The 9,637-nt window shown below is 40.4% G+C and overlaps 1 pseudogene across 1 annotated transcript; it reads right to left on the reverse strand.

Annotated features, from left to right (window-relative positions):
- Positions 1-989: 989 nt before the first annotated feature.
- On the reverse strand, positions 990-1,465 carry LOC100388999 (ATPase inhibitor, mitochondrial pseudogene; annotated as a pseudogene). Its single transcript, XR_013527776.1, has one exon. The product of XR_013527776.1 is annotated as an ATPase inhibitor, mitochondrial pseudogene (transcript).
- Between the last annotated feature and the right edge of the window lie 8,172 nt (positions 1,466-9,637).

A 9,637-nucleotide genomic window follows, 5' to 3' on the forward strand; every position in this document is an offset into this window, starting at 1 on the left:
CTTTCTCTATCACATGGAATAGCATCAATAGGATTGGTACCAATTCTTCTTTGAATGTCTGATAGAATTCATCTGTGAATCCATCTAGTCCTGGACTTTTTTTTGTGTTGGTAACTTTTTTGTTATTTCAGTCTCACTGCTTGTTATTGATCTGTTCAGGGTTTCTAATTCTTCCTGATTTAAGCTAGGGAGATTTTATCTTTCCAGGAATTTATCCATCTTCTCTAGTTTTCTAGTTTATGTGCATAAAGGTTCGTAGTAACCTTGAATGATCTTTTGTATTTCTGTGGTGTTGGTTGTAATATCTCCTGTTTCATTTCTAATTGAACTTACTTGGATCTTCTCTCTTCTTTTCTTGTTTAATCTTGCTAATGGTCTATCAATTTTATCTTTTCAAAGAACCAACTTCTTTGTTTCATTTATCTTTTGTATTTGTTTTCTTTCAATTTCATTTAGGTCTGTTCTGATCTCCATTATTTTTTTTCTGCTGGGTTTGGGTTTGGTTTGTTCTTATTTCACTAGTTTCTTGAGGTGTGACCTTAGATTGTCTATCTGTGCTTTTTCAGACTTTTTAATGTAGGTATTTAAGGGTATGGACTCTCCTCTTAGAACCACCTTTGCTGTTTCCCAGAGGTTTGGATAGGTTGTGTCACTGTTATTCAGTTCAAATAATTTTTAAATTTTATTGTTGAGCCAATGATCATTCAGAAGCAGGTTATTGAATTTCCATGTATTTGAATGGTTTTGAAGGTTCCTTTTGAAATTGATTTCCAATTTTATTCTACTGTGGTCTGAGAGAGTACTTGATATAATTTCAGTTTTCTTAAATTTATTAAGACTTGTTTTGTGGCCTATCATATGGTCCATCTTGGAGAAAGTTCCATGCACTGTATACTCTGCAGTTGTTGGGTAGAATGTTATGCAAATATATGTTAAGTCCATTTGTTCTAAGGTATAGTTAAATCCATTGTTTCTTTGTTGACTTTCTTTTTTTTTTTTCTTCATTGATGACAATTTATTATAATCTGTTAGTAGCACACAGACAAATATTAATTAAACCAGAACTATGTCTACACAGAAGTGGGCAATGACATGTGCCATTCTATGGAGGACTGTGTGCACTTAATCATCATGTTTTAGTATTTTGATCTTCTGCTTATGCTGCTCAGTTTCTTTCTGCAGATGCTCAATCTCCTTCTTATGATGAATGAGCTCATCTTCATGGTGTTTTTTCAAAGCTGCCAGTTGTTCTCTAGTCTGTGCTCAGAAATATCATTCCTCTTCAGCCTTCTCTCTCTTTCCAAAGGCCCCACCGGCTTCCCGGATGGAGCCCGTGCCCCGATGGAGATTCTCAGACTGATCCGAGCCGAAGCTTCGGGCTCGCATGGTCTTCACGCCCCAAACGCCAAGCCACGTCCTTGCCGCCAACGCCGTAACTGCCATTGCTGCTGGAGCTGCACCTCTCTTTGTTGACTTTCTGTCTTAATGACTGTCTAGTGCTGTCAGTGGAGTACTGAAGTCCCCCACTATTACTGTGTTGCTGTCTATCTCATTTCTTAGGTCTAGTAGTCATTGTTCTATAAATTTGGGAGCTCCAGTGTTAGGTGCATATATATTTAGGATTGTGATATTTTCCTGTTGCACAAGGCCTCTTATCATTATATAATGTCCTTCTTTGTCTTTAATTGCTTTTGCTTTAAAGCTTGTTTTGCCTGATATAAGAATAGCTACTCCTGCTCACTGTTGGCGTTATTTGCATAGAATGTCTTTCCCACCCCCTTACCTTAAGTTTATGTGAGTACTTATGTGTCTCTTGAAGGCAACAGAGAGTTGGTGAATTCTTATCCATTCTGCAATTCTGTGTCTTTAAGTGAAGCGTTTAGGCCATTTACATACAATGTTAGTATGTGAGGTATTATTCCATTTATCATGCTTCAGTTTGTTACCTGTATAACTTGTTTTTTTAAGTTGTATTTTTGTTTTATAGGTCCCGTGGGATTTATGTTTTAAAGAGCTTCTGTTTTGATGTGTTTCCAGGACTTGTTTCAAGATTGAGAGCTTTTTTGGGGGATCGGGGGTTGGCAGTTCATGTAGTACTGGCTTTGTAGTGGTAAATTCTCTCAGCATTTGTTTGTCTGAAAAAGACTGTGTCTTTCTTTTATTTATGAGGCTTAGTTTCACTGGATACAAAATTCCTGGCTGTTAATTGTTTTGAGGAGGCTGAATATAGAGCCCGAATCATTTCTATGGATTCCAGTGTTTCTGCTGAGAAATCTGCTGTTAACCTGATAAGTTTTTATTTATAGGTTACCTGGTGTTCTGCCTCACAGCTCTTAACATTCTTTCCTTCATCTTGACTTTAGATAACCTGACAACGATATGCTTAGGCAATGATCTTTTTGTGATGAATTGCCCAAGTGGTCTTTGAGTTTCTTGTATTTGGATGTCTAAGTCTCTAGCAAGGCTGGGGAAGTTTTCCTCAATTATTCTCCCAAATATGTTTTCCAAACTTCTAGATTTCTCTTCTTAGGAATGCCAATTATTCTTAGGTTTGGTCATTTAACATAATTCCAAACTTCTTGGAGGATTTGTTCAGTTTTTCGTATAATTTTTTTCCTTTGTCTTTGTTGAAATGGGTTAATTTGAAAACCTTGTCTTTGAGCTCTGTAGTTCTTTCTTCTGCTTGTTTGATTCTGTTGCTGAGACTTTCCAGAACATGTTGCATTTCTCACATGCATCCTCTATTCCCTGAAGTTGTCATTGTTTGTTGCTTATGCTATCTATTTCACTGAAGATTTCTTCCCTCACATCTTCTATCATTCTTCTGATTTCCTTAAATTGGACTTTACCTTTCTCTGGTGCCTCATTGGTTAGCTTAATCGACCTTCTGAATTCTCTTTCCGGTAAATCAGGGGGATTTCTTCTTGGTTTGAATCCAAATTCACTAGTGCTGGTGCTCTAGTGTAATTCTGGAGAAATGTTAAAGAATCTTGTTTTGTCCTATTACCAGAATTGTTTTTTTCTCATTCCTTCTCATTTTGGTAAGCTATGTCCAAGGAAAGATCTGGGGCTCAAGGCTGCTGTTCAGATTCATTTGTTCCACAGGGAGCTCCCTTGATGTAGTGCTGTCCCCCTTTTCCCAGGGACGTGACTTTCTGAGAGCTGAACTGTAGTAATTGTTATTTCTCTTCTGGATCTAGCTACCCAGTAGGGCTGCCAGGCTCTGGGCTGGTACTGGAGGTTATCTACGGTGTCCTGTGATGTGAACCATCTTCAGGTCTCTCAGCCATGGATACCAGCGCCTGCTCTGGTGGAAGTGACAAGAGAGTGGAATGGACTCTGTGAGGGTCCTTGGTTTTGGTTGTTCAATGCACTGGTTTTGTGCTGGTTGGCCTTTGCCAGGAGGTGGCACTTTCAAGAGAGCATCAGCTATGATAGTACAGGGAAGGTTAGGTGGTGGGTGGGGCCCTAGAATTCCCAGGAGAATATGCTCTTTGTCTTCAGCTACCAGGCTGGGTAGAGAGGGACCATGAGGTGGTGGCAGAGTTAGGCGTGTCTGAGCTCAGACTCTCCCTGGGCGCGTGGCTTGCTGTGGCTGCTGTAGGGGATAGAGGTGTGGTTCTTGGATCAATGGAGTTATGTTCCCAGGAGGATTATGGCTGCCTCTGCTGTGTCATGCAGGTTGTCAGGGAAGTGGGGGAAAGCCAGCAGTTACAGGCCTTCCCAGCTCCCACACAACCCAAAAGGCTGGTCTCATTCCTACTGTGCCCTCTCCAGTAGCACTGAGTTTGTTTCCATGCTATGGGCAAACAGAGCTGAGAACTTGCTTTGGGCTATCAGCCTCCCAGCTGAGAAAGCAAGCAGAGCTTTCATGCCTCCCTGCCTGTAAGTCTGCACACCCGTTTCACTCCCTCCCCCGCAAGTTCTGGCCAGGAGACTTTGTGTTTGGTTGGGATTGTTAGAGTTCAGCTGGAGGTTTCCTTCTTCCTGTGGCCTTTTCCCAGTTCCTCTGGTAGCCCTCCTCTCAAAGACCCTTGTGAGAGAAGTCAGAAGTGGCTTTCCTGTGGACCCAGAGAACCCACAGGGCTTTTCCCACTGCTTCCTGGATTTCACTCAGCTCTCTAAATTGAATCAATTGCAGATAAGGTCAAATCCTTCTGTGATCTATACCTTTGGGTTCCCCAGTTAAGGTGTAGGTTTGGGGGTGGATGGATCCCCCTTGCCTACTTTTACAATTTGGGCATTTACAGTTTTTGGCTGTCTCCCCAGGTCCTGCAGAAGCGATCTGCTTCCTTCAGAGGGTCTATGGATTCTCTCGGCTTTCCTGGTATATTCCTGCAGTCATTCTGGAGCAAAAGTGCATGATGCAAGTCTCCACATGCTACTCTGTTCATTTAAGTGGGAGCTGTAATTTAGTCCTGCCTTGTAGCTGCCATTTTTCCTCTATGTGTCGTTTTCTACTTCTACTTAATACTTTCTAAACATATAACTGAATACTAGTTTCAGATATTAAAAGTATATTATTGTGTTTTCTTAATTTTATGATTAAGCATTTGGATGATCTATTCATTTTGTAAGAGAGATATTTGCTTTTTCAAAATCAACTTTTTGATTTTTCATTTTATTTTAGTTTCCCCTAACTTAGCTTGTTTTGGTGCTTTATCATAACACTTCTGTTACGATAGAGAACAGTTTGATATTAGTGTTCTAGAACTAAGGGATTGATTGTATTCCTTGAAATTTGGCTTGGATTTCTTTGTTTCACTTGAGAGTGTTTGGGGGCCTAAAGGTGTTACTCAGCGTTCATTGTGATGTGTCTGGATGATATGATTATGATTAATCTTATGTCTGTGTGAGGCTTACTCTGAAGTGTTATCCTCTCCCTGGCAGAAGCCTGTGGGTCAGGGCTTACCTCTGGAGGCCACTGCTCGAATGAGTCCCAGCCCCTGAACTATGGTCAAGTGACCTTGGACAAGACCCTGAACTTCTTTAGACCTTGCTCCCATTCTCAGTGTGATGGGGGCCCCAGTGGTACCCTGGCAAAGTTTGGCTCTCAGGAGGTAATCCAGGAGGTGTGTGTGCAGTACAACGCTCAGAGTGAGTGCTCAGCTGTTGGCTGTACTGGTGATGGCACTGCTGTGGCTGCTCTTAGGGCTGTGGCTCTAAAAGAGAAGCAAAAGAGCTCGCTGTGCTTTGAGTACAATCCAGATGCACAAGCAGACAGACACATAGCAGATGCGGAGGTCACTGGCCCTTGAGAATCATAAAAAGAGGGCTACCAGAACATAGAGAATCATGAAGCTTAACCATGGTGTGACTCCCCACAACTGAGAAAGACAACCTAGAAGTGGTGCTGTTTGGGCTGGTTCCTGAAGAGGCAGTAGGAGTTTTCAGTTAAAGGTAATTTTCTTACATTAATTTGCTCTTAAATGTTCAGGGCACGAGGGATGAGCTTACATACAAACTCAGAATGGAGAAAAGCAACGTAGACTGAAAAGATCTGATCTCTGTGGGGCTGCCAGGTGGAATCAGGTGACCTGGGAAGGAACAGATTGCTCTACTTTGTTTTTCAATCCAATCAGTGAACTTCCTTTCTCATAGAGGAGTTTAGCTTCTTCACTCATATATAATTGAGTGCATGATGCATGTGTATTTCTGTTGCTTTTCAAGGTTGTCTTTATTCTTGTATGTGTCTGTGCTTACATATTTTTGGGTGGGTTTTTTCTTAGTATTAGGTTAAAAGATGATCTTAGTTTTACTTGTTTTACTTGTTTTCTGGTAAATATTAGTTTCTCATCTCTATGCAGTGCATGTTCCAAGTAATTTTTCTTGCTCACTTTTTCCCTTTGAGGGGTGATATAGAACCTAATTTTAGAAAATAACATTTCTCACTTTTACTTAATCCTTGCTGAGAACTTTTCTAGGAAATTTTTTATGTTATCATTGTATCATAGCGGATTCCTATTAGATTTTCTTTACAGTGTTAAAGCACACTAGCTCCTTAAATCTGTGCACATCTTTCTTTCTTTGGTTAGCAGTCCTCATTTCTCTGTGGTTTCTTATAGAGAATGTAGCCCTGGGGATTTATTTCCATTGTGCTTCAGAGCTTTGGTTTTTGCTGTGTCATGTTTTAGAGAGAACATTGGACTAGAAGTCTGGAGATCTGGTTTCTGGTTTTAGCTCTGCCATAAACAGTAAAAATATACCTCCCAATGGTTGCTTTCACATCGGACAGTTCAAAAGAGCTGTGAGTTATCAGTCAAGCCAGTGGGACTTCTCTGGTGTCCTCTTTATTAACCTGGAATGCCAGGGGATTGGAATCCACCAGGGTTTTCTGAAGCACCTTCTCTGGAGCCCTGATTTCATGGGCTGTTAGTACATGTTCCGTGAAAAAAGGTTCTGTGTCAGTTAACTGGGATATCCTAGAACTTCTTAAAGACTTTAGTTTTTCTCCATGGTTCTTCAAGGGAAATATAGAGTGTGCAGGTTGGCTGTGTTTAACCAATTTATTTGACCAGGAAAATTTCTATATATACAGTAGCCTATGGGGCTAGAAGGGTTCCATAGAACATACTTTGGGAAATGGTAAGATAATTTTTAAGGTTTCTTTGAACTTTCAAGTGTATGGTTCTGCGAATATACTAAAAACCACTTAACATTATACTTTAAAAGGATGAATTTTCTGGTTTGTAAATTATATCTTAGTAAATCTTATAAGAATTTTTAATGGTTCTTTAATCTTAAAAACTACCTTGGATTATTTCTGCTGTTTACAATGTGGACTTCAATTCCTCATTAAAAACAAACAACAAAAAAACATAGCATCTTGACCATTTAACATCCTTCACAGAGAGTGTCATTCAATTCTAGGAAACGTTCAAGGTCACTTTGCTGATTATGGCCTCTGTGTGTTTGTTTCATACCAATCTCTGCATATTAGAACTTCTCCATCAGACTTTCTAGGTTTAAGTGCTTGTCTTGAATTGCTGTCTTCTTTTGAGTCGGGTGGCTGTGTTTTCAGGCTAGTGTATTCTGTATGTCTATAATCTGGTTTTCTGGGTTAATTCTTGTATTATCCTCTTTGCTATTATTTTTAATTCTTTGATAACATATTTTATTTTGATTTCTTTCAGTTCAGTGGTACATGTGCAGGTTTGTCATATAGTAAACTTTGGGTCAGATGCAGTGGCTCATGCCTGTAAATCCTAGCACATTGGGAGGCTGAGGCAGGCAGATCACGAGGTCAGTAGTTTGAGATCAGCCTGGCCAACATGGTGAAACCCCGTCTCTACTAAAAAAATACAAATATTAGCTGGGTGTGTTGGTGGATGTTTGTAATCCTAGCTACTCCAGAGGCCGACGCAGGAGAATTCCTTGAACTCAGGAGGTGGAGGTTGCAATAAGCTGAGATTGCACCACTGCACTCTAGCCTGGGCAACAGAGCAAGACTCTGTCTCAGAAAGAAAAGGAAAAAAAAGGTAAACTCATGTCACAGGAGTTTATTGCACATATTATTTGTTACCCAGGTAGTAAGCCTAGTCCCCAATAGTTACTTTTTTCTGCTTTGCTCCCTCCTCCCACCTCCTCTGACAAATAGGCCCACATGTCTGTTGTTCCTTTCTTTGTGTGTATGAGTTCTCCTTGCTTAGCTCCCACTTATAAGTGAGAACATGCAGTATTTGGTTTTCTGTTCCTGAATTAGTTTGCTAAGGATAATGACCTCCAGCTTCATCCATGTTCCCACAAAAGACATGATCTCATTCTTTTCTATGGCTGCATAGTATTCCATGGTGTGTATATACCACATTTTCTTTATCTTGTCATTGATGAGCATTTAAGTTGATCCATGTATTTACTATTGTGAATAGTGCTGCATGAACATTCATGTGCGTGTGCCTTTATGGTAGTATGACTTCTATTCCTTTGGGTGTATACACAATGGGATTGCTGAGTCAAATGATAGTGTTGCTTTTAGCTCTTTGAGGAATTGCCACACCACTTTAAACAATGGTTGGACTAATTTACACTCCCACCAACAGTGTATAAGTGTTCTCTTTTCTCTGCAACCTGTTTGGAAAACTCTGCCCCTACCGCGAAAGCTCTCTCTCTCTTTACCTCCCCCACAAAGAGGCTCCCTTATCTCTCACTTTACATACCGGTCCTAGCTCTCCCGCCGCTTCTGCCTCATCAGCCCTGCCCAGCTTCCCGCCGCCCAGCTTCCCGCCCAGCAGTTCAAACTGACCAACAGTTGCCCACCACCTCGGCTTTCGGCTTCCCCACTCCCCCAGCCCTTCAATCCCCTATAAAACAACCCTGCCCCTCTGAGCGGGGCGGCCAGCCCGCCCGGAGGCTCTTTTCTCTCAATAAAGCCTGAACTTAAGACTTTCCTCTAGCCTGCGGTCCGGTTTTTTCCGAACAAGCTCAGTATTCCCGCAGAGGGTAGGTCGGTCACAACCTTGCCAGTATCTGCTATTTTTTGACTTTTTAGTAATAGCTATTCTGATTGATGTGAGATTGTATCTCATTGTGGTTTTGATTTGCATTTCTCTAATGATCAGTGATATGGAGATTTTCAGTATTGATGACAAACTTTATGCTTGTTGGTCACATGTATGTCTTCTTTTGAAAAGTATCTGTTAATGTTTTTGCCCACTTTTTTTTTCCTTGTAAATTTAAGTTTCTTATACATGCTGATATTAGGCCTGTCTCAGATGCATAGTCTGCAGATATTTTCTCCCATTCTGAATGTTATGTGTTTACACTTTTGATCATTGCTTTTGTTGTACAAAAGTTCTCAAGTTTAATTAGATCTCATTTGTCAATTTTTGCTTTTGTTGCAATTGTCTTTGGCATCTTTGTCATGAAATCTTTGCTCGTCCCTGTGTCTAGAATGGTATTGCACAGCTTGTCTTCCAGAGTTTTTATAGTTTTGGGTTTTACATTTAAGTCTTTAATCCATCTTGAGTTGTTTTTTGTATATGGTGTAAAAAGGGGGTCCATATTGCTAACCAGTTATCCTAGCACCATTTGTTGAATTGGGAGTCCTTTCCCCCATTGCTTTTGTCAGCTTTGTCAAAGCTCATATGGTTATAGGTGTGTGGCCTTATTTCTGGCCTCTCTATTCTGTTCCATTGGTCTATGTGTCTGTTTTTTTTTTGTTTGTTTGTTTGTTTTTTTACCAGTACTATGCTATTTTGGTTACTGTAGCCATGTAGTATAGTTTGAAGTCAGGTATTATGATGCCACCAGCTTTGTTCTTTTTGCTTAGAATTGCTTTGGCTATTTGGGCTCTTTTGTGGTTTCATGTGAATTTTTAAATGGTTTTTTCTAGTTCTGTGAAGGTCAGTGGCAGTTAGATAGGAATAGCATTGAATCTGTAAATTGCTTTGGGTAGTACGGCCATTTTAACAATACTGATTCTTCTGTTCATGTCATCTTTGAGTTCTTTGAGCAGTGTTATGTGACTCTCCTTGCAGAGCTCTTTCACCTCCCTGGTTAGCTGTCTTTATTGGTCGTGTGACAGTTGTGAATGGGGTTGCATTCCTGATTTGACTCTTGGCTGGGCTCTTGTTGGTGTGTATGAATACTAGTGATTTTTACACATTAATTTTTGTGTTCTTAAATTTTGCTGAAGTTG

Source organism: Callithrix jacchus, chromosome 15, assembly GCF_049354715.1.
Source record: "Callithrix jacchus isolate 240 chromosome 15, calJac240_pri, whole genome shotgun sequence".
Lineage (NCBI taxonomy): Eukaryota > Metazoa > Chordata > Mammalia > Primates > Cebidae > Callithrix > Callithrix jacchus.